Consider the following 27253-nt stretch of genomic DNA (forward strand, 5'->3'; position numbering starts at 1 on the left):
TCAACCTTCCAGGTCAACCCTACTCGCCGAGTCACCCTACTGACTCGCCGAGTTCATATGTTCAGAGTCCTTCCATTCGCGACTCGACTCGCCAAGTCAGTCCATGACTCGCCGAGTTTACTGATTTCCGAGTCCTGTCCTGTCCAACTCGCTGAGTCTCCACTCGACTCACTGATTCGAGTCTCAACTCGAAGGGTTTGGGGTTTCGCGACCTGACTCGTCGAGTCCAAGAACATACTCGCCGAGTCCAAGACATCCTTCAATAGACTCGTCGAGTTGTTCATCCAACTCGCCGAGTTCCTGCCCAGCTTCATCTGACTCGACGAGCTGTTCATCCCACTCGTCGAGTTCCTCCAAATCTTCATGCTACTCGCCGATTCCACTCAAAGGACTCGCCGAGTCCATTCAGATCTCCATACATGCAGAGGACTTTTGAGTCATGCATGGACTCCAAACTGTAGATCTACCCTTCCCAAGCCTATTCCTCACGTAAAGTTGAAAACTTTACGTGTAGAGAAGGAGATCTAGGCAAAATACACCATAAACTAGGGTTTAAGGCAAAGACGCTCCATAATCAACTCAAGGGCTGAAACTTTATGCTTCTCAAGACCATAATAGGCTTAGATCTGAAGTAGCAACTTCAGATCTGGCTTCTAACTCAAAAGGGTAGCTAATCATGGCTAAAAATCCCCCAAAACTCACAACCAAAATAGATCTAAAGGAGGGAAACGACTTAATACCTTCAATAACTCAGAAAGTTTCCCCAAACTTCAGATCCAAGGCCAATCCTTGAAGCTTCAATGTTTCCCCCTTCTTATTCTTCTTCCTTCAAATCACTCCAAAATGGCTTGAAACTTGAATGCACAACAATGGAGATGTAGGGTTCGTATTCTGGGTGAGAGAGTCAGTAAAGGAACCCTAGGGGAGAGAATGAGACGTTTAAATAGGCTCCAAGTCCCGAATTTAGGGTTTTCCTCGCACATACCAGACTTGCTGAGTCCACTTGGCCGACTCGCCGAGTTGGTCACTTACTCCTCGACCCGGATCCCGCTCAGACTCGCCGATTTCCTCCTTGGACTCGCCGAGTTGCCCCTAAAAATTAGGGTTTTCTTTCCTTTCTTGGCCTTCCAGATTTTGGGTGTTACAATCAATATAATATGACTACTTGTCACAACTAGCACTTTTGGCTAGGAAATTCTGTCCTCAGGTAAGTAAGGACTATTGTGAGATTGTGCTAACACTCCTAAATGTTCAATATGAGTTCCTAAGGAGCCAGAAAGTGTTAGAATGCAAATCTCTCCAAGTATAGTGAATCTCTCCCAAATCTCTCAATTAGGTGAAATCTCTCCCAAATCTCCCTAAGTATGCGAAATCTCTCCAAGAATAGTGAATCTCTCCTAAATCTCTCTAAGTATGCGAAATCTCTCCAAGAATAGTGAATCTCTCCCAAATCTCTCTAAGTATGCGAAATCTCTCCAAGAATAGTGAATCTCTCCGAAACCTCACCAAGAATAGTTAATCTCTCCCAAATCTCCCTAAGTATGCAAAGTCTCTCCAAGAATAGTGAATCTCTCCCAAATCTCTCCAAGTATGTGAAATCTCTCCCAAATCTCTCCACGTATCGCAAATCTCCTTAAATACCTTCCTTAGTCGAAAACAGCTCAAAACCGGAAGAGGAAACCCCAAAAGGACCCTCTTGGTCCGGACTCCTCTTGTTCCTAAACCCTCTTGGTCCTGAACCCTCTTGGTCCGAAACCTCTTGGTCCGGAACCTCTTGGTCTTGAACCCTCTTGGTCCGGAACCTCTTAGTCCGGAATGTCTTCTAAGGAAACCAAGAGGAGTTGCACCACAGAAGCCTCTCATCCGAACCATCTCGCAATCTCGGAACTGCTGACTCCGGACAATCTCGCCTATGGACGCTTCCGAAAGATCAGCTGACTTCGGAACCCTCCTGTCACACCCCAAAACCATGAACGGCGGAAACGTTCTGGGGCGGAGGACGTCATGTACAGTATCACAACAATGAAAAGTAGTAAACAAGCAACAACATCATCCATTGCATTAATAATATAATTTTAATACAAGTGTGTTCTGTCAAATTATAATAGACACTAAAGTATAAATCAAAATGAAAGATGAGCCTTGAACGAGCACCATCTTCTCTGAACCTTGCATCGGTACCTGTCTATGGTTGACCTGAGAATACAAGTTATTTTGAAATAGAGTATCAACTTTAAAGCTGGTGAGATCATAAGTGTTTTAGTGTCTTAATTTGTATGTAAGTATTTGTATGTATATGAACTGTAAGTATTGAAACTGTTTTGAACATCCTAGAAAGTAGCCTTCTACCAAGGCATCTAGTATCTATGTGTGTCTCCTATAAGAGTGCGCATTTTCCCAAACTCGACTATCATTAACCAAAAATATAGTTTCTACATTACTGTGCATCGTGTGAGTGTTCACGAAGTGAATGTAATGGGAAAATGAAATAGTACTATGGTGTAATATCAAATAACTACAACCGTACTAACTACCTTAAGTCTATTGTAATCCTGAAAGTACTGTAGTATTTGTAATAAGTGAATACCGTTACTAACTACCTTAAAACAAAAAGGTATTCAATGTAACATGTGATCGACCTGTATCCTGCTACCGACTCTAGTAAAACAACGATGTAAGACGCCGTAAGAAATGACATTTGGCACCCGTAGACTTGCAAGTCCCACTATAGCGAGCAGCAAGGTGTAGGATAGTCAATCCAGTATAGATCTATACGCAAACTCATACGCTCCCCAATTAAGGAGATTCAGGATACAGAAACGGTCATGGCAGGAAGTGCCATGCCTCGCTTAATGGTTCATATAACTGCATAAATGTACATGATATGAATGTGCTAACTGAAAGATGTACTCTATCTCTGTCTAGCCTGTATGTACTGAAATGTTCTGTGTGTGCTAGCTGTAATGTATGTTCTCTCTATCTAGCATGTATAGTAATGTACTGTGTGTACTAGCTTTAATGTGTGTTCTCTCTGTCTCTATCTAGCAAGTATTGACTCATGAATGATTTGACTCATTGTATGATATCGCGTTCTAGTAATAGTTCTAGTATCTTCCTGAACTACCCCTATGGTAGCTTACTAGTAATGTAACTGGTACATATGAACATGGACGTATACCCTTGCTACCCAAGGGTATTGAATGAGCTGGAAGAACCTTTATGACTATATAAGTACACATGATATATAACTAATATTTAAACAACCTTCGGGCGGGTACCCGATATAACTATACATACGTAGACATGAAATTGATAATATAAAAGCATAAAATAAGTTTTGTAAAACCTTTGAACATGATTTTTATCTAAGAAAAGATCGACTTGATGTCAATCTATGAAACGGGTTGAAAGCATGGGTTTGATAAAACAGTTTAGGTATAATGAAACATTTGTTTCAAACACAATTGTAAATGAGTTTGAAATGAAACATACAGAGTAAAATGAACAGTTTAATAAGGAGTTTTAAACATATAAAATGTTTATGAAAATCATTTGAAGGAAACTGTTTGGTAAAACGGCTAATGAGTAGTAAATCATCTGAATGTTGCTTATTAATCACATGTGATTGATATAATAACTAGCATGATTCTACTTGTATCCCCCCCATAAAACATTTAAAAACATTTAAAACATTGATTAAGGCGTATGAACTCACCTGTAGTGAGTGGTACTGATGAACTGAGGAGGTAGGACTGCTAGGTGTCAAGTGAAGTCTTGAACACACTCTATGATCCTAGTTAACATATAATATCACATATATGTAACAAATTAGTCTATAAACAACTAATAAACAAAGTCAAGACACCCTAGGACATGCTAAACACCTTTATCAAGTGTTATTAGCCTCTAGGATTGCATCTAAGTGTTGTAGGGAAAAACTATTGTGTGTAGGGTTCAAGGAAAACTCCATAATGGAGTTGACGGCCCTAATGTCACTAACAAATGAGTTTACGGTCGTAAACTCATGAGTTTACAGCCATAAGCTCATACTTACATGACCAATTGATGTTTGAGGCTCTATAAGACCCTCAGAAGCATTTCTACTTAATGGCATGGTCTTTGGAAGAGTTTAGGGCATTATATAACTCCTTTTAGGAGTTCACAGCCCTGGGACCAAACCCCTTGGAGTTTACGGCCGTAATCTCCCTTGGAAGGGTGTTTTTGGTGATTTTAATTCCCTAAATTAACTAAGAACAAATCTAGGCTAGTGTCTAAGGCTTTAGAAGAGTTTAAAGCACACTTTGGCCCCTTTGTTTGGAGTTCACGGCCCTAGAACTTCTTGGGCCGTGAACACCTTACTCTTGGTGTTCTAAGGGTGTTTGCTAGTCCTAAACACATTAGGGTACAAGTCTAAACTAGTTGCATTGCAAGAGGAAGGGGCTAGGGCATCATTTGACCCCTAAAGAAGAGTTTACGGTCCAAGATGTTCTTGGGCCGTAAACTCTTTAATATTAGTGTTTTCCTATGATTTCTAGTGTATTAAGCACATAAGAAGCTTTATAACACAACTAGATAGAAGTACTCACTTTCCGGGACGAAAGTCTGAAGATCCTTGAGAGAGAATTCAGCTTTTCTCTAGTTGGAAATGTAACTAATGAATAAATATGGCTCAGAATCCTATATATACTCCTGGGATTTTTGGCAGAAAAATATTTTATTCACGAAATGAACTCTAATATCATAGAGTTTTGAAATAACAGAGTTGCACAAACCCTAGTGCATCGACTCTCTTGATATCTCCTTAAGTGTAAATCCTGAAATACTCAAACTTATACCAAATGTCTGGAAATTTACTGCAACTGTTCTAACTTCTATTGACTTGATATGGTTTGCACAAAATGCAAATTTCAGGTTGTCACATCATCCCCTGTTAGAGGGAATTTCGTCCCGAAATTAGAATTTAGGTAAGGAAGTAGGCATGAATGATCGAGTCATGAGGTGGAAACTTCCTAATCCATTGGTTCTCGCGCTCAATAGTGAATTCGGGTCCTCGGTTGGTATCCCAACGAACCTTCACTAATGGGCGACGGCGTTGCTTCATCCGCTTGACGTCTCGGTCGAGGGTCATTACGGTTCTAATACGAAGGCGTGGATCTCATCGAGTGGACTTACAAGAGTCCTAACGGAAAGGTACGGTTTCAAGATCGAGACGCAAAGGGTAAAATGTACGTTACTGAGTTCGCGGAGTAGGTCTAGTTTGTACGATACAGGACCGATTCTGGTAAGAATCTCGGAGGTCCTATCTATCTTGGATTTAGCTTTCCACGCTTTACAAAGCGTATTAAGCCATTCCCAGAGTGAGACTTCCTAAAGAATTTGGTCTCTCACTTGGAATTCCAAAGGTTCTTTCTCTTGCTTATCTTCCCTGTCAAGGGCCACCCCTTGCTAGGTCAAAGTCGTACGGGTTTTTGTGATTTTCGAGGAGTTCTGGATGAACTATGACAGTAGGTCTGTAAGACCTAGAATTTGGCGACTTTCTGTCGGCGTCTTCGGTGCCGACCAATTCTCAATGGTTTTGATAAATTTACAGAGTACTCAAGAATTTCCACATCACTAATAGTGAGTCTTAGAAAATTTTGACTCTTCAATTCCAAAACTCGTGTTCAGAGAACTCTGCGAAAAGTATCTCCGAGGGTAATGTTTCCATGGGTTCCTTCTTACTACGAGGGTAGATAAGTAAGTCATTACATGGAGAAATGAAGAACGGATCCAAGTAAGAAAGGCGTAACCTACTCATTTAGCTCATGAATATTATGGGCGTATTGGTCTTATCCGAAGGGTATCACTACGGACTCGAAGTGTCTGCATCAAGTTCAGAAGGTAGTCTTCAGGACATCCTTCCCTAACACTCAAACTGGTGATATTCGGATCTCAGGTCCATTTCTGAAAGTAATTCTTTCCTTGCGTTTGCTCGACCAATTCATCTATGCGAGGCAGAGACAATGATTTCTAATGAAAAATCTTTACGGAGTCCTCAATATCTGAGGTACATACGATGCAATTCGTCGACCTCTGGAAGAATAAGACCGGAGCTCTCCAGGGTGAGAAGCCTAGTCTTCCAATTCTATTTTTATGTAGTTCGCTAAGTTGCCCGAGCTGTTCTTGTATCTTCGTAGGTATTTAGACTGTAGGGCGACCTGTTTATAGGAGTCATATTGGGTTCTAAGTTTGTTCACATGACGATGCGATACTCGTAGTCTTGGGCAGTTCTCCATCCTGAAGTTCATATTTAGGATTCATACATGGTTTCACAATCACAATCTCGTGTATACGAGTCGTATATAATTAAGATTGAAAGGGTAGTCGAATAACGGATTCTTCTTTACGCTCACATCCCATCGAGGAAAAAAAGTTAAAGTGGAATCATCAATTCTAAACCTGTAGAACCTTGATTATATATCACTCTTATGTATACATTCTTCAGCGACAGATCAACCGTATGGATCTTTGGATTGAACTTGACGTACTGTACGAGTGGTACTGCGGGGATTTCTTCGGAAAGAAAAAGAACTACGAGGTACTCCATGCATGAGTACTTCGGTGTTCTGAAATGACGGCTTCACTAAAAAGACGTTTACTAAGAAAGAGATGTACTTATGAAGCTGGTATGGTGCGGATCAAATTGAACCTAGTTGTATGATAATGTCGGAATCATAAGGAAAATTAAAGACATGAGATTTGAACATAAGGCGTTATAGACAAACACAACCGTGCAACCATCAACAGAGTTACAGTACTTTAGACTTACTACAAGACTATTGCTGCGGATAAGGTATACTACAAAAGACAAGTATACGCAGCACGAGCATCCCTACCGACGGGATCTCGCAAAAGGTAAGACTCTGGTTGCACTAGTTTTGCATGGTTTATAAGTCTGTTACAACGGAACGCCTAAATTACATTAACGTGGTTCCGAAGCAGGCTCTCCTGCAGCTGTGATCCTAATATTCTTCCCGTCTGCGCCAGAGTTTTGCGCTATCGGGCAATCCTCCTTGAGGTCTCCAATTTCACCGCATTGGTGACATATCTGGACAACACCAACATTGGTGATGGAAGTGATATGTCGAGCTACAGTGACGTGGACACGAGTATTCTCCTTGTTTATCCACTTTGAAATTTTCCTTTCATAGGGTCTAGTTTTAACACCACCATCGTGAGCCTGGTTGACTCTGATGTCAGGGGCTTGAGTGATGGGTCGTGTTGGTGCTCCATAGCTACAAGCATGGTGCCTTATTTTTAGGCAATTACAACATTGCATCTCATGGCAAGTCCCATTATGATGGAAACTACACTCATCACACTTCGGGAGTTTTCCCTCGTATGGTCTGCTCGGTACGGGGATGGCAGGGGTTTCCACTTGCTGCTGTTGCATGGCTAGCCTTTGGGATTTCTTGCGTTCTTTCTGGGCTTGACGCTTTCGTTTCTTGTTCTTTTCTTTTCGGCTTTGTGAGCCTGTGACTGTTACCGTTTGACGACTTCCTGGATGGATACTACAATCGGAATCTTCAACCCCATCATCAACATTGATTGTGCTGATAGCGCAATAGTGCGCAAGGACAACGGTTACAGCAGCCATCACGGCAGCTGTAACTGCGGTTTGGAAGGTAGCGGCGTCCATAGGAAAGGCAGGGGTTTCGTTGCTCGGCTGATTGTTTCCGGATGAAGACATGATTCTGTAACACGAAAGATAAGGGTTTCGTGAGTGATTCTGGTTGACCCTTAGATGTACTTCGATTGTTCAAGTAAAGAGTAAGAGTATGTTTTCGACAGTTTAACCTACATCCCTACGATGCAGTCCTAGTACGGATTGGAAGTATGTTCGCGAAGGTTTGACCTACATCCCCATGATGCAGTCCTAGTACTGAGTGGAAGTGTGTTTATGAAGGGTTGACCTACATCCCTATGATGCAGTCCTAGTAATGAGTGGAAGTAAGTTCGAACAATAGTCTCAAGACGTTTGACGTTCAAGCCGAGGTATTTTTGGTTGGTGAATAACATGATCTAACCACCAAAAGAGACTTGGAAATGTCTCCGGGGCTAACTTGCTATAGTCCAATGACTTGACTAAAGCATGTTTCAGATAGACTCTAATGAAAGTATGATAAGAGTACTTGAATAAATAATGACACAGAAGTTAGCCGACTGTCAATATCTTTGATATTCATGACGTAAAAGTTCGGGAAAATGACCTGGTAAAAGGTCTTACATCATATCTAGAGAAGATAGTTCTTGACAGCATAAAGACCTAACCAAAAGTACTTACAGTACAAGATAGTTTCATAGAAAATGCCACATCGGGCATAGACAGAAAACCAGCTCCTTTTTAACAAGGAAAATAAAGTAAAGCATCTACTACTGGCGACAGTCATCCCTCTGGTGAACTCTCAGTTCAGCCAGTTGACGTTCAACATCAAGTAGGTGTCTTTCGTACACCCTCTGGCGTACTCGGAGTTCTATGACTTTGGCTCGTGATTCAGCCAGTGCTTGCAGCAGGGTTTCATGGTTTCTCTCAAATCTCTCGCGAGCATCTTCTAGACGAATGGTGCGGAGGGTATGCATTCTCACATCGGCGACAACTTCTGTGATCTGATGTAGGGCTGTCCTGCCTTGAATCTCATTTCGGGCCACTCTACGGACCAAGATTGGCAAGATTCTGTCTGCTGAGCTCCCATTGATCAGGTCATAAAAGCTTCGGTCACCATTAAATGGCATGGGCTGATCTTGTCCTTGGCTCCATGTTTCCAAGCATTCCATCCACTCAGGCGTCAGGCCTTAAAAAGCCGGCGAGGGTTAGGAATTGGAAAGGAGCTACCTGGGGTAGGTTCTCAACCTCGGGTTCGGAGTTAGCATCGTCCGAAAGGTCTTCATCATGGTGATCATTCACAGGGATAGGATGATCATTCTCTGGTTCTTCTTCAAACCATCCAGCAATGACCTCATTCGGAAGGTACTGGTTGCCGTGGGGATGGAGTCCAACCATGTTATCTACGCGAGAATTGGGGTAAGAAAATAATTATTAGACGAACTATCTAGATAATTATTTAGAAAATCTTCATTAGTTACATCACTATTTGTGAAGTGCATACCAGTTATATGTGATCGAAACAAGATAGGCCTTCGAATAAGTGACCTTAACTCCAAATTCACACAGAATAGGGGTAAAGCAAAATTTTCCCAGATTCTAAGTCTATAACATCCTAGTTACATATAACTTTAGTGTATCCACTTAGCAACTATCAACTTAGTAATGAAGATCCCATTTTAGTTCTCAAGTATAAAGTACTTATAGTAACACCAAATACTCCTATAGTATTTTAAGTTTAATGTTATGTTCTACTGTTCTCATTGTGGTATTGTTGGTAAGATTTTAGACTTGTTGCAACCACACAACTACACTTAGGCACATGCTAGTCAACCCTCGGATAACATAGTTGATCAGACTATATCTTCCTAGTTTTGACTATATGTCTCTAAGTCCACCTGTGTTTCCCAACAATCGTAATTCTTTTGTACTGTCCTAGTGACACTGATTTTAGTATGAATGCAGGCACATATACTTAATTAAATATTTTATTATTTAAAGTATAAACTCTTGGTCAGAGTATTTTTAATCCCATTGTATTTATAGTCTGTATATCTTTTATGGGTTGATATAATTAATTCACTATAAACAACGCTCTGATACCAATCTATCACACCCCAGAGCCATGAACGGCGGAAAAGTTCTGGGGCGGAGGACGTCATGTAAAGTATCACAACAATGAAAAGTAGTAAACAAGCAACAACATCATCCATTGCATTAATAATATAATTTTAATATAAGTGTGTTCTGTCAAATTATAATAGACACTAAAGTATAAATCAAAATGAAAGATGAGTCTTGAACGAGCACCATCTTCTCTAAACCTTGCATCGATACCTGACTATGGTTGACTTGAGGATACAAGTTATTTTGAAAGAGAGTACCAGCTTTAAAGCTGGTGAGATCATAAGTATTTTAGTGTCTTAATTTGTATGTAAGTATTTGTATGTATATGAATTGTAAGTATTGAAAATGTATACGAACTGTAAGTATTGAAACTGTTTTGAACATCCTAGAAAGCCCTATGCTTCCTACTGAGAGTAGCCCTCTACCAAGGCATCAATTACCTGTGTGTGTCTCCTGTAAGAGTGCGTATTTTCCCAAACTCGACTATCATTAACCAAAAATATAGTTTCTACATTACTGTGCGTCGTGTGAGTGTTCACGAAGTGAATGTAATGGGAAAATGAAATAGTAATATGGTGTAGTATCAAATAACTACAACCGTACTAACTACCTTAAGTCTATTGTAATCTTGAAAGTAATGTAGTATTTGTAATAAGTGACTACCGTTGTGATCGACCTGTATCCCGCTACTGACTCTAGTCAAACGACGATGTAAGACGCCGTAAGAAATGACATTTGGCACTCGTAGACTTGCAAGTCCCACTGTAGCAAGCAACAAGGTGTAGGATAGTCAATCCAGTATAGATCTATACACAAACTCATATGCTCCCCAATTAAGGAGATTCGGGATACAGAAACGGTCATGGCAGGAAGTGCCATGCCCCGCTTAATGGTTCATATAACTGCATAAATGTACATGATATGAATGTGCTAACTGAAAGATGTAATCTATCTCTGTCTAGCCTGTATGTACTAAAATGTTCTATGTGTGCTAGCTGTAATGTATGTTCTCTCTATCTAGCATGTATAGTAATGTACTGTGTATACTAGCTTTAATGTGTGTTCTCTCTCTCTCTCTCTCTCTCTCTATCTAGCAAGTATTGACTCATGAATGAACTGACTCATTGTATGATATCGCGTTCTAGTAATTGTTCTAGTATCTTCCTGAACTACCCCTATGGTAGCTTGCTTGTAATGTAACTGGTACGTATGAACATGGACGTATACCCTTGCTACCCAAGGGTATTGAATGAACTGGAAGAAGCTTTATGACTATATAAGTACACATGATATATAACTAATATTTAAACAACCTTCGGACGGGTACCCGATATAACTATACATACGTAGACATGCAATTGATAATATAAAAGCATAAAATAAGTTTTGTAAAACCTTTGAACATGATTTCTATCTAAGAAAAGATCGACTTGATGTCAATCTATGAAACGGGTTGAAAGCATGGGTTTGATAAAACAGTTCAGGTATAAAGAAACATTTGTTTGAAACACAATTGTAAATGAGTTTGAAATGAAACATACAGAGTAAAATGAACAGTTTAATAAGGAGTTTTAAACATATAAAATGCTTATGAAAATCATTTGAAGGAAACTGTTCGGTAAAACGGCTAATGAGTAGTAAATCATCTGAATGTTGCTTATTAATCACATGTGATTGATATAATAACTAGCATGATTCTACTTGTATCCCCCCATAAAACATTTAAAAACATTTAAAACATTGATTAAGGGGTATGAACTCACCTGTAGTGAGTGGTACTGATGAACTGAAGAGGTGGGACTGCTAGGTGTTAAGTGAAGTCTTGAATACACTCTATGATCCTAGTTAACATATAATATCACATATATGTAACAAATTAGTCTATAAACAACTAATAAACAAAGTCAAGACACCCTAGGACATGCTAAACACCATTATCAAGTGTTATCAGCCTCTAGGATTGCATCTAAGTGTTGTAGGGAAAAGCTATTGTGTGTAGGGTTCAAGGAAAACTCCATAATGGAGTTCACGGGCCTAATGTCACTAACAAATGAGTTTACGGTCGTAAACTCATGAGTTTACAGTTGTAAGGTCATACTTACATGACCAATTGATGTTTGAGGCTCTATAAGACCCTAAGAAGCATTTCTACTTAATGACATGGTCTTTGGAAGAGTTTAGGGCATTATATAACTCCTTTTAGGAGTTCACGGCCCTGGGACCAAACCCCTTGGATATTATGGCCGTAATCTCCCTTGGAAGGGTATTTTTGGTGATTTCAAGTCCCTAAATTAACTACGAACAAATCTAGGCTAGTGTCCAAGGCTTTAGAAGAGTTTAAAGCACACTTTGGCCCCTTTGTTTGGAGTTCAGGGCCTTGGAACTTCTTGGGCCGTGAACACCTTACTCTTGGTGTTCTAAGGGTGTTTGCTAGTCCTAAACACATTAGGGTACAAGTCTAAACTAGTTGCATTGCAAGAGGAAGGGACTAGGGCATCATTTGACCCCTAAAGAAGGGTTTACGGTCCAAGATGTTCTTGGGCCGTAAACTCTTTAATCGTAGTGTTTTCCTATGATTTCTAGTGTATTAAGCACATAAGAAGCTTTATAACACAACTAGATAGAAGTACTCACTTTCCGCGACGAAAGTCCATAGATCCTTGAGAGAGAATTCAGCTTTTCTCTAGTTGGAAATGTAACTAATGAATAAATATGGCTCGGAATCCTATATATACTCCTGAGATTTTTGGCAGAAAAATATTTTATTCACGAAATGAACTCTAATATCATAGAGTTTTGAAATAACAGAGTTGCACAAACCCTAGTGCATCCACTCTCCTGATATCTCCTTAGGTGTAAATCCTGAAATACTCAAACTTATACCAAAAGTCTGGAAATTTACTGCAACTGTTCTAACTTTTATTGACTTGATATGGTTTGCACAGAATGGAAATTTCGGGTTGTCACACCTCCATCCGGACTGCTTGCTGGGCTCCATAATTATTCAGAAGACTTCGGAAATCCGAGAAAGTGCTTCGGAAGTTACTATGGACTTCGGAATTTGGAGAAGAGATTCGGAACTCGCCCAGCACCTCCGGAAATTGTAATACAGCTTCAGAAATTGCCCTAGAGTTCCAGAATTCACTATTTAGCCCCAGATTTTGGACTATTCCAGACCTTTTTATCATTTTAAGATATTTTGAGGTTGGGAATCCCACCAAACTCGTGTTGTTCTTAACTGAGACCCCTAAAACCATTATTTTATGCTAAAATTAATTATTTTAAGCATATTTTTCAATAAAATAAATTCTTGGGATTTAGGAAAACCATATCCTAAATCAAGAAAAGGACAAAAGGATTGACTATGTGATTTGATGAAATTCCTCATTTGCTATGCAAATCATAGTATTCCATGCTTTACCCACCAAATATCCATGCATGGACCACCAGATCCTCATGCGTTAAAGATTCCTTTCCTTTTCCTTATACTCCAAAGCAACAACAATGAGGGAGGTTAGACTTCACATATTCTCTCACTTTTCTCATTTCCTCTCAAAACTCATCTCCAAGCAAGAATAAGAGCTTGCTGAAAACAAAATTCTCAACTTCTCCCTGGAGTTGTAAGGTAAATTCCTCCACCCATCTAATATTTTATAATATTTCAAGATGAATCCATATTATTTTATTCATAATATATGATGATCACCCTTACGAAAGCATCCCCCCTAGGTAAGTTCCTCATACCAGCAAGAGTTTAAGCTTGAGATCTTCACTCCATAACTCCAAACAACTCCTCAACCAACTCAAGGTGAGCTTCATACCCCATCTTTTCAATATTTTAATGTTTTTGGGGGAGAGTACAAGTCAAATCTTGCCTAAATACTTGAATAATTTCATATATACATATGTTTGTATGTCTGTGTGAAATATTATTAAATTAGTATTTTAGTAATATACTCATGAACGTAAGAATTCTTAATTTCATAAAGAACAGAGGATACTTTGTACAAAAGAGCCTCCCAACTATTGGATGTGTCCAACTCAAGCCCTTTATCTATGCTTTCATGTCTAGAAATAAAACTTATAAAAAGGAACCTTGATAAGTTGAGGCTTATTTTAGTGAGTTTTCGAAAATAGAAACTTTGGGACTATTTTGCAAACAATCAGGGAGTATTTTATAAATATTCAACATAAAAGTTTGCGTCAAGAAAATATACAAATAGAGCCTTTATGACAGAAACATTTGCATGTCATAAACATAAGTAATGTTCTATAGGTCATAAAACAGAAAATGCGTTTCATAACCGGCAGTTATAAATTTATACAAATTATAACTTGCCACTTTTTCTCTTGACTAAAATGACTTATTTCTCAATAAATGAAAAGGAACGAACACGAGCACCTAGTTAACAAGCACAATCAACGATATGGAACAAGAACGATATTTTTATTCAACAAGTACGGATTTCATTATTTATCTAACAAATAAAGGATCTCTAATGATTGCTCAAAAGGTTGTTAATATTCTAGTCAGACAAATCTCAAAAGTACCTAAATATAAAAATATTAGTGTACGTCTAAGTCCTGTAAGGAGTTATAACTAGAGTCTCCTGGAGGGAGAGCGGGAATTTGTGTATAGATATATACGGGGTTGACACCCCGCACCTTCGATGTTCGCTACAGCTAGACAAACCAGTCTAGGGTGACAAATGTCTTTTCCAAACCGAGGGCGCCTGAGAAACGCCAAAACAGACACTTCGTCAGATTAGTATGGTTATAACGACTCACTAGAATATGTTATATTAACTAGAAATTTATGTAAGGAAAACCTCATAAATAAATTTTGGCACGTTGTGTTGACTATCCTACACGTGACAAGTGATGTCCGCATTTCTTGTGTTGACTGTCCTTCTTCATCGTGTAGAATGTCCACAATAGCCATGTTGATTCTCTCCTAACAAGTATAGAGTCGTAATACTGCTATTTTTACAAATTAAAAGGCGTAGGACTCTATGGAAAACGTTTGTAAATGGTTTTGATAACGATAAACTAACCCACACATATACATAGTTGGAAACTAGAACTTACGATTATTTTATAGCAGAAAGTATAGGATTTTCTGGGGAAAACGATTTTTCTATGATTTCGATAACGATAAACAAGAACTTACGAATATTTTATAGCAGAAAATATAAGATTTTCTGGAGAAAACAATTTTTCTACGCTTTCGATAACGATAAACTAGAACGTACACACACAATTTTACTCGAGAAGAGGAACACGATTTTCAACCATATTTCCTTTTTGTAAATAAGGGATTTTTCTTGAAACGGTTGATTGTTACTATTCAAAACAATTATTCTCGGACACAGCTCGCTTTTACAAATCACAGTACTTTTCAAAATCACTCCTTATAAGGATGAAGAAAAGTAATGTCATGCACACATATATCCATGATTTTCAAGTCAAGACTTCAAACCATTTCATAGAAAATATCGGGTTTTTCTGAAAGTACAATGAGAACGATTTTAAACAAGTGTAAACGATTTTATACAAAAATGCTTATGAACTCACCAACTTTTTAGTTGACGCTTTTTAAAACGACTTGTAGTCTCAGGGATCTAGTAAACAGGTAACAAGGGACGCTGATACAAGACCATTTAGTTGTAGTTTGGAATCTTTTCTACTTATGTAGCTTTTGTGTAACTCGGAGAACAAATACAATATGTAAACAATGTAAGTTTGTTATCTCAATGTATGATGATTGGATTGCTATGTTTCATTTATATTCAATTGTTATGATACTACACAATGAAGTCACCCGCCTCCGGACGTTTCCGCCGTCTTGTCCGGGGGTGTGACACTACTATAGCCTTGATTATGCCTTGACACTACTATAGTCTTAAGCTGAGAAGTCGAAGGTGGTTCCTATAATGATTTTCTCTAAGGTTAATGCAAATATACCATTTTAAATGGCTTTTAAACCAATTCAAACATTTTATTTTTAACTTGATATTTTCTCTAAGGTTATAGTTGCAATAAATGATTGCTCATCTATTTTATAAAGGGTCAAATTAAAAAATAGCCACAAACTTTCATTTGTTTGTTTTTTGTAATATTTGACTTTGTTTTTTTAAGCTTTCTTACAAACTATTAGTGTTTTTTCAATCTAATAAACTTTATATTTCATTGTACAACATGATAAAATTTTATATTTCATTATACAATATGATGATTTTATCATTAATCTTGAGTTAAGAGCATTGTTGATTATCATTCTAGATATTATTTAAAATTGGACTTAAGAACTAAAATTTCAGTCTTATATAAAAATAATTGTTTGCAAAAGATTACATTTTTTATGGTCCTTATGTTATTTTATTTTGTCGACCATGTAATACACGTGTTATAATCTAGTTAAGAACTATATTAAAAATGTGTAATCCACAATAAGGATATAAAAAAATCAAACCATTTGACTAAAAAAATATTTTATTTTTAATCAAAAAAAACGTGGTTCGCGAGTTCAGGAACCAATACTATTGTATCTCGTAAGATTTTCAAATTTCTAACCTTTAAATAAACTACAAAGTTTAGATATTCACTGGTTCCATTTTTTTTGGGTTTCCTAGAATGATTGAAAACCTTGGCAACTACGGTAATCTATAAAAGTTTATGGAAGCTCGCCATGTGATACAAAGATTAAACTCCAAACCTTGAAGATAAAGGAACAAGAGGTGAAAAATAAGATTGGGTTTCCTTAACACAATTACAAGGGGCTCATAAGTTGGTCTTCAAATTAACTTCTCTCGTGACAAGATGTAGCAATGTTGGGAATCCAGAAAACTTAGATCTCCATGCAAAAACATTGACCTTGATCGGCACCAAACAATGATTTCATCAATAATTAATATTTTCTCATTATTCGGATTCGTTAAGTATAGTAACATAGAAGAAATGAAAAATCTCTTGTATAAACTATTTGAAATAGTCATTTAAACTTTCAATTATTTCGAAAAAGAAATAATATTTTTATGAAAACTATTTGCGGAAATAGATTTCAAACGGTAAGTCCTTATGTAAGATGTCTAAAGTGACAATGCATAAAAGGTTTTAACAATATAATAAAAAGAAAAAAGGTAAATTAACACATCTTGCATACATTTTAACTCAATGTATATAACATCATCTAAACATCTTTAACTTCATCTATTTCAAGCTTCTTCTATAATTTCAATTTGAACACATGTCAAAATAGATAGATTAGGCTTGGAAAGCGTAGTGAGCTTTACCGGGGATTAACTATTGGAGTATAATAGCTTTTAAAACAAACGCATAGGAAGAAAATTTAAAACTTTTACAGTCATATTTAACCATAGATCACAAGTTCATAGAAATTTTACAATAAACTAGAGAACTGTAGAGAAAGCATAATATGTTTTACATTTCCTTTTTAACATGTTCCTTACTTTCTGTTGGATGACAGAGAACTAAAAGTAGAACTTCCCTAATGTTAAGGCACACCAAGGTAAAGATCTACCAATAACGGAAACTCTCGTCTTCTTCCTTATGGAAAAACTGCAAAAACCTTAGCAAAAGGGGCGGAGGTGGAGGGCTAGAAGAAACCAAGAGCGAAGATATAATGAGAGGGAAATCTTGGTTGGTTATATGTTCTAGGATCGACTAAGGTTTGATTTCATTTTATGCACATTTGTTTTTTATATTTATCCCTTGGTTTGTAGGATAATGACTAGCCAATCCAAAAATAATTACACTTAGACCTTTAATTCATTTAGTTTCTAATTAACTCACCGTAATATGATAAGTTAATAAGTTAGTACCTTTAAATTTTCTTTTTGTCATCTTATTCTTACATCAAGTCTTATGTGTAACGCAAAATGATCTTGTTATTTATAAAAATATCACTAACTTGTTACTATTTTCTAACAGTCTCCTATTTTCACATGTCACAATAATTATTTAGACTCATACTACTTTAATCTAACATGGTGTACATCATCCAAGACTACTCATGTTCTCATAACCAGTAGGTATGAAATAGTCCTTAGGTAAGTGATCACATATTCTTTTCGTTCTTCAAGATATCCATATAAATGTAAGACATGTAAACTTGTCAATCTCAAATGTTCAAGATTATGTTCCTGATAGTTATTTGTGTTGACCACAATAGACTAGACGATTGATCAATTATCAATTCATTCTTAGAACGGCCATGCATTTGATGTCAACACCAAATCCCATCGAGGGGCATATGGATATCACTTATCATGTTTGGACATAATTATCAAATAAAAGTTGGCTATGTAGACCTTGCCACTCACCATGTCATAACTGGATATTCTTTGTTTGGCTACCGGCTAGACTTAAAATTGGTGAACACAAATCACAAGAAACTAAAAAACAAAGAATCCCATGCATCTTCATTTCAAGTATATAAGACATTACCATCTTAGAGTTACTTTTGTTAATTGACATGAAATAATTTCTAAGTGAGGGTTACCCCAATACTTAATCTCTATTAAGTACACATGAGTATTAGTCGCATCTTTGTGCTATGTCCATCTCCATGGATAATCTACTAATTGTAGGAAAATAACACATTAATGAGGCCCTAGGAATATTTTGTAATGTTTATTATATGTTGAGTACTACTATACTTTGTACTTCAACATTTCCATAATGACTGTTTAGTCCCCAGACTTAAATAAATGTAGTATGATGGATATGACAAAAATCTATAAATTGAACGACTAATTTTGTGGTTCTATAATGTTGCCCTTAATGTGTAACTGCTGAAGTTAATGGCCTTTGCATGCCTACGATCAACAAGAGCTTGAAGATCTCTTCATTTATGCTCCAAACTCTTTATAAATTCCATGATCGTGGATGCTATTGGTGTAACATCCCGACTCCTAGGTATTTCTTTTATTGTTTATTTATTATTGGAATTTCATGAGTGACTCAACGAGTTGTGAGCCTAACTCGTCGAGTAGAGTCCGATTTGGTCATGTGGGTTTAATGATCGACTCGACGAGTTAGAGAGAAGACTCGCCGAGTTGGCGCTGTGAGGTGAAACCTTAAATCTCTGAGGTTTGGGCCTATTTAAGAGAACTTATGTCCTCATTTCCGCCTCACCAGCTGACCAACTCCCATGTGTGAAACCCTAAACGTTTGTAGTGAGCTAAGAGAGTTATAGAGCTAATCTTTGAGTATTCTAGTGCATCTTTTGAGGAGAAGAGGAAATTATCCAGCAAGGAACGAGCATAAAGTATTGGATCTAGTGCTATATCGACCAGAGCTTCTGTGAAAGGTAAAAATCCTACACGTTTCTCATCTTATTGGTTAGATCTCATGATTATGGATGTTAGGGATTTTACCACCTTTATTGGGAAATTGAGTGCATTGAGTCTATCAGGAGGTCTAAACTTCAGATCTGGACCTTGTGAGGTCCATAGATTCCAAAGGTCCCAGCTTTATTAAGCCATATAAGAGTTATAGTGCTTAAACACCCTTATTAGAGTTGTATTGGAATTTTGGATTAAAACATGCCATGCATGAATGTAAAGATTGAAGCTTTACGTGACATTCAAGCCTTGGGAGCCTAGATCTAGGGTGTGTAGTAGTATATATGCCTTAAAACGTTTGAATGTGAATTCAGACTGAAGGGACTCGCCGAGTCAACGAGCTGACTCGACGAGTCGGCTAGGGTTTTCCCCAATGAGTCTAGACAATGGTGACTCGGCGAGTTAATGGGACAACTCGGCGAGTTAAGTTGCGTTTTCGCGACATTCTGAGGAACAGTGGGGACTTGGTGAGTCACGTAGGTGCACTCGGCGAGTTGGGTCAACATGGGCAGTTGACTTCTGTTGAGTTTAGGGTTTGGTGAAGAGAGGGTTTATGGGGGGCATGGAGGGGTAAAATGGTCTTTTACCCATCTCAAGAGTAAGAAAGAGTTTAGCGTGAGTTATATGACATTGTGATCTTTATGAGTTAATTAGAGATGCTTATTACGTGTAGGCGGAGATTAGACTGTTCGAGGGGTATCTAGTTTTCTTTGCTTACTTACGAGGTGAGTCTTCTCACTATACTTACCATGAGTGGTATCTATGTGTGACCAGAGGGTATTTTGTGCTTAATTGAGTCATGTCATATTATGCATTTTGTCTGTGTGATATATATGCAATATTTTGTGTTTTATTGAGATAGGATCGAAGGGTCCAAACCGAGTTGTGGGACCAGAGGGTTTCCACTGAGACATGACCGGAGGGTCCAAACTGAGCTGTGGGACCGGAGGGTCCTCACGGAGACACATGACCGGAGGGTCCACACCGAGACGCGTGAGACCGGAGGGTTCATGCCGAGTTATAGCCATGAGAGGCTTATTATTTGTGTATGTGGTATTTTGGGGAGCTCACTAAGCTTTGTGCTTATCGTGTTGTGTGATATGTGTTTCAGGTACTTCTCAGGATCACGGGAAGGCGCCAGCATGATTGTACACACCTGCTCGAGACTTTGTTGAGGATTCTGGGATTTGACTTTTATTTGTGGATTTATGTTGACATTTGAGACACTTGTGGTTTTATGAAATATAATATATGAGTTTTATGTGTTTTAAAAATGAAAATTTTGGTTTGAAAATTTATGGTGTTACAAGTTGGTATCGGATCCTTGGTTTGAGGGATTCAGATGCACCTTCGGGTATGTCTGAACTAAAACTGCGGATTTGAGAAAAGTTTCAAAAGAAATGATTTTTCTAAAACCGAGTAGAGTTTCTAACAGAAAAAAGATTAGGAGCAGTGTGTACAATCAACCAGAGCCCGAACGGTGGTTTCCCAAAATACCTTTAGTTTGTTTACTTTATGAGATATTGATGAGATATTTATGTGACATTAGAAACGCATGCTAGAGAATAGGCTAGGTATTTCATATTCTAGGGCTAGAGTTGTCTGATTTGTGATGCCTTAGCTTAGGAGATGCTATTGATCAATGTTATCTGTTATTTTCCCTGAGTATGTGTTGAGTTCTGAGTTGAGGGGTAATCTATGAGAGATACCTAGATGAGCATATGAGTAGCCTACTAAGAGCGTAATCTGATATTTGTGAGACATAGCATACTTGTGAATTAGAATCCTAGGAGGAGGACTTGGGATGACTATAGGTTAGGGGTGGAAGGTAGTATTCGGCCTGTACCACTGAAAGCACTAGATCTGTATGCAATCCAAATAAGAATCCTTAGGGTATTGAGGAGCATGTAGGGGCGAGAATCGAGTGTGAGTACGCTTGAGCAAGTCTCTGATAATTATTTTGTGTTGCGTTTCAGAGACATCATGGTGGGTACACGCCACAACCCTGAGAGCAGTAGGACCAGTGATGAGGAGATCTGCAGGATCATCCATAAGGAGGTGGCCACACCCATTCGAGAGGCGATACCAGAGATGATTGGGTCTATTAAGACCACTCTGATTGAGCCATTTGACGAGTGATATGCTGCTGTTACTGAGGCTGGTGTTGCTGCAACCACAATGGTCGTTGCTGCTGCCAGGCCACATGGAGGTGACTCGTTGTTGTTTCAGGAGTTCAGCAACACGAAGTCACCGGAGTTTGATGGGACACATGATCCGAATGTTTCCATGAGATGGATCGCTGACATTGAGGGATGCTTTTATACTTTTTCGTGCCCAGGGCATCTGAGAGTCCGGTTCACCCTGAACCAGCTTTGTTTGGGAGCGAAGGACTGGTGGAAGTTTGTGACGACTGATTTTACCCCGATAGATCATGATGCAGCGACTTGGGAGAGGTTCACCAAGTTGTTTCAAAATGAGTATGTTCCCTAGGTGGAGAGGGATCGTTTGGCACAGGAGTTTCTATCTCTCAAGCAGAAGACAGATTCGGTGACTAAGATTACAAGGATGTTCCATGACAGGGCTTTATTTTGCCCTGAGCACGTGTCCATTGAGCAGCCGCGTGTGAGTTGGTATTTGAGCATCTTGAGGAGATCCATTCAGGAGTTCATGGCGAATTTGTCTTATCAGACATTGGCTGAGTTGCAGACCAATGCCAGGAGGAGGGAAATTGAGTTAGAGATTCAGTCTAAAGAGGAGGCAGGGCAGCAAGGGAGAGATAGGAGACCGACACAACCGTAGCCGGCAGCTAAGCGGGCTAAGCTCACTGATTCGAGGACTGGAGTCCTGATGGGCTACAATTGTAGCAAGTGTGGCAAGGTCCACGAGGGATCTTGTCGGTCGGGGATTTTCTACAAATGCAGTAAGGAGAGGCATATGGCGAGGGACTGACCTAATGGATTTTCTGTTTGCTTCCATTGCAACCAGACGGGCCATCGGAAGGCCGAGTGCCCTCAGCTCATTCAGGGATCAGCCTAGGGTTCTGCTCCTGCTGTTATTCGTGCTATAGATAGTCGGCCAGTGAAGCCCGAGACACCGGGGGCTTGCGGGAGAGCTTTTCAGCTGACAGCGGAGGAGGTCCACGCAACACCTAATGTTGTAGCTGGTCTGTATTTCCCTCTTTTCCTATTATTTTGAGATTTATGCATGATTATATTGTGTTGTGTGTGTGTGTGTGTATATATATATATATATATATATATATATATATATATATAGGCATTTTTTTGTGAGTTCTATACCCGCTTTGGTGTTATTTGACTCGGGTGTGAGTCGATCCTTCGTGTCCTTAGCTTTTAGTCCTTAGCTTTTCAGCGTTTGTAATCTTGTTTTCTACACTCAATGAGCACTAATTAGCAATGGACTTTTTATATGTCTCGCTTTAGGACTTTTTATATCGATAAATTAGCAATGAAAATTCTTCCATTTAGGCTTAATTATTGAATTTATTTGAGTGCTTTAGATAATTCATTTCATATCATATTTTATTTAAAGAAGGTTTGGAATAAATGTGTAGATAACAAAAAAAAAATTGTGCTGGTATTTATATGTGTATCAAAGGGGTTACACATTTAAGAGTGTATAAAAGGAACTTAAAAATAAAAATATATTTAGTGTGTGAATAAAATTTATTATTTAATAATAAACATGTTTTAAGCTTTATTTATTGAGACCTAATATAAAAAAAAACATGATTATATATAGGGGGCCTTGATAGGTTATCTACACATCATATAAAAAACTATCGAAATTAATAGCTCATTTTTGGAGAAAATCCCAGCTGCCAAAATCACTTTTCTCTCTCTCTCTCTCTCTCTCTCTCTCTCTCTCTCTCTCAATAAGGCAAGGAAAATGAAAAAAGTGTGATCAATTTGGAAGTCTTACATATGTGTGTGTGAATCAACCATTGAGATTATTGAGGTATTATTTTAGACATGTGGTTGAATGATTGTTGGTTTATTATCTACTAATTATATCTATGGATTTGAGATTCATATAATTTTAAGTTGTTGCTTCACTTCTTTTATATTATATTGTTATGTATTGAACATTAATCCCTAACATTGGTACCACATACTCTTTTAGAACTATACTGCCAAATTATATTGGTTTTCGATTGTTTTTAATATGTTCTTTTATGTTTTTGGAAATAGTAAAAAAAAAACATTCCTGGCATAAATGAGTTTTTGGTAAAAATAGGGAATTTTTAAAAATGGTTTGTACAAATAGGGAAATTTTTTTCCTTTGTAGAAATGGGTCTTTTTGCTTGGCCCGACCAATTGAGTCGTTGCCTTTCTTAGTTTAAGAATTAAACAAACATTGAATTTTATATGAAAATGGTTTCATAAAGGGTGATCATTCATGTAGTTAGGCATAAACTGCAATATAAAGAATTTAAGGATTTAGTTTATGCACACGTTGGAGTAAAAAAAACAACATATAAGTTGAATATCTCACGATGTTACGAGTTTGGTTCAAATCTAATATTTCATGAATCATAAGTGACTCAAGTCTAGACGTGATGTATTATTTGGCCGAGAATGATGAAAATGACTACGCCCAAGTTATTATCGTAGTAGAAAAAATTGTTCAAGAACAAGTAATGCCTCCTACTATAACTAGTTATGTAGATATTCTACGTAATTTTGAAGTGTCAGAGCCCAATCCCTCATATATAGCATTTCCTTTACCTAATGATGATAAATTTGAAGCAGATAATGACTTTGGATTTGAAGAAGCCAACTCATAGTATAGTAAAGATACTAGTACTGAGTTATTTAGTAATGTTAGGGAAGATTCTGATGATGATGATGTTTTTGAAACTCAGGTTATGAGCTTTATGAATGATGTTGGAGATGTAGGTGACGATGTCATAACCGATTTAGAAGATAAAATTCATATAGATGTTTGGAAAGAATCAGAAAACAAAATAAGGTTAGGAATGCAATTTGAAAGTAAGGTACAAGTCAAGTGCAGTAACACTTTGGTCGATCAACCACAATAGAGAGTTTAAAGTGTACAAAAGTAAAAGTAATTTATGGGTAGCAAAGTGTAAGACTCTAGGAGGTGAAGGACAAAGCACAACTACTATGAACTACATACCACGTTGTGCATGGTATGTTCGTGCAGTTAAGAAGAAAAATCATCAAATGTGGAAGATTACACGTTGGTTAGACGCTCACAATTGCTTTGGATCATGTATTGGAAATAATAATAGAAGTTTAAACTCTTTAACTATTTCCTCATACACACTCCGTTCAATTGAAATTATATGTTGCTTATCCAGTGAAACATATACAATCATATATTAAAAACCTTCTGAATGTTGATGTTTCTTACTGGAAGGCATGACATGGAAGGAGAAAATCCATAGAGACTAGTTATGGAACATGGGAGAGTAATTTTGATGAGTTTCCTAAGTACATTACAGCTTTGCAAGCTTCAAATCCTGATACAGTTGTGAAGTGGTTTCATAAGCCAAATGACTCCTCAAATGTTGCAACATTCAAGTATATTTTTTGGGCTTTTGGACCTGATATTGATGCATTTCGTCTATGCGGGCCTGTTATTTTTGTTGATGGTTGTCATATGAAGGGTTCATATAAGGGGAAATTGCTTGTTGCCGTCACAAAAGATGCTAACAATAATATATTACATGTTGCATATGTTGTTGTCGATGAAGATTCATCACACAGTTGGTGTTGGTTCTTATACCAACTCAGACATTTTGTTGCTCAAGATAGAAAATTATGTGTGATTTCGAATAGGCACCAAGGAATAATCAATGCAATAGAGAATCTACAAGAATGGGAAGAGCCATTAGCATACCATCGATTCTGTCTTCAACACATTAGAAGTAATTTCATGAAAAGGTACAAGAACTTTAGTCTTAAAAAATTATGTTGGACTATTGGGAGCACCACACTGAAAAGGAAGTTTGTTACAAATATGAGAGAAGTCAAAAAACTCAAACTTGAAGCTTGACAATATTTAAAACAAATCAATAAAAGTCAGTGGTGTCTTTTATATGATGAAAATCGTAGATGGGGTATCTTGACAACAAATATCTCTGAGAGTATGAACAATGCGTTGCGGGGAGCAAGACATCTATCGATTAGGGCATGTATTGACCTTACATTCAACAAAACCGTGCAACTTTTTAGAAAGCATAGTAATGTTGCAATGAATTGCAATATACCTCTACCATCATGTATGTGGCATCTATTTTGTAACTGGGACACTCGTGCACAAAACCATAATTTAACCAAGTTTTGGTCACAATGAAGACGTCTACAAAATTGTTACAAAGTTATGGATAAATGGCACCGGAGGAAATATGAATTTGTCCATTATTTTCAACAAACATGCACAATTATATGTTCCATGTTGCGCCACTGTTGACATATTTTTGAATCTTAGATACTCTGCACATGAACATGAACATTCAAGCTCTGATACAAAATGTAGGACACAACCTATATATCAAGGATCAATCGAAGAACATAGCTAAGCACAAGATGGAAAAAATACTCTTATTGTTTGATACCTAAATAACAAATACAACTCCTGATAGGCTGAAAAAAAAACAAATTAAACTAAAAGCTACCTAATGCATGTGTTCCAGTCAAAACGACCACTAACAACATCTGCAATTGTGAGTTTAATGAGATAATTGAATGCGGCGATAAATTAATTCAGTTGTCAATTTGTCATTCAATGGATGAAACGCTACCATTGTTACATACCTTTTGAGATTCAATGAATTTGAAGTTCAATGATATGTATAATTAAAGTGAAAAAAATAAAAGTTTCTAAATAGATTTTGATATTTAGGATGTATTGTTTTCAACATTTAGCATGCATGGTATAGATTCCCAAGCGTTGTCTTAACATATCTCTAAATATTATTAAAAGAGAACTTTTAAATCATAAATGAAACAATCTGAGTCCTTGATTACATTTCATCAATAGTTTTTCCGCCCTATTATCATTTGATGACGTCATACACTGTTTCTTTTCATCGATGCTTAGGTGCTCCCGTATCCTCTCCATAGTTTCCAAACTTGGACGTCTACACTGTGTTTAGCAAACACACATCATATTTTCCTCTAACTTTTCCCCTCATTCAGTTTCCTTTTTTTATTACGGTCATGTGTTCTCTGCCGACAAACCCCATAACAATCTTTCTTTGTGTCTAAACCCTATATTATGCCTTATATCTCCTTTCCTAATCTGCCTCCTTCATCAAGTTTTCACTGGAAGAATGAACAATTTCCTACAGGTAACATATTTGCAAAACCCTAGCAATATTTTTTCATTAGGGTTTGTTGAAAAACGATTTGGAAATGTAACTTTTAGTTCTTTTGATCAGTTTTTAGATGCTTATCCATAAAAATCAATATATTTCTTTTGATGTTCTATTGAAGCGTAAGAAAAGAAGTAGTTTTCATGTTTTGTAATTGTGTTTTCGTGGACTTGACCCCTTCCCTATCGATATCGATTTGCAGGTATTTCCATAAAAACAAAATCTGTTTTGATGAGTAATTGACTCTCGAACAATGTTAAATTGATGAGAGGGTGTTTGTTTAAAGGCAATTTCGGTAGTCATGTTCTTTATTTGAGGCAAAAATTTGTAAGCCCTTTTCAATTTTTTTCTTCTTTTCTGTGATATTTTCCCTATGCTGAAATGATCTTTCATTTTTTCTCCACAATGGATGTAAATGAAGAAAAGAAATGTAATGAGGTTTGATTACCTCACCTTCTACAGAACCACCACACACACATACACCATTTGTTCTTGATTTAGTCTACAAACACTTTGCACTTTAGTTATCTGCTTAAAATTGACAAAACCACTACCCACTAACTCAGGAACTGAGTTCTCATATTTGTGGGCATGTTTGTGTTCTCATATTTGTGGGCATGTTTGTGATTCGCAACCACATACAATTTCATTTGGTTTCTTTTCTAGATATTTCTATTAAAGTTGGAAAGTAATTAAAACTTATAAGAACTGGTTGGTGCTTGGAAAGCAACCAAAACATAGATAGGTTGGAGAGAA

General features: G+C 37.5%; 1 pseudogene; it reads left to right on the forward strand.

Moving 5' to 3' along the window:
• LOC145098658 (polyadenylate-binding protein 2-like) overlaps positions 1-27253 on the forward strand; it is a 54341-nt pseudogene that overhangs the window by 9641 nt on the left and 17447 nt on the right.

The sequence above is a fragment of the Lactuca serriola genome, chromosome 4 (assembly GCF_051521515.1).
Source record: "Lactuca serriola cultivar US96UC23 chromosome 4, Lser_US96UC23_V15, whole genome shotgun sequence".
Lineage (NCBI taxonomy): Eukaryota > Viridiplantae > Streptophyta > Magnoliopsida > Asterales > Asteraceae > Lactuca > Lactuca serriola.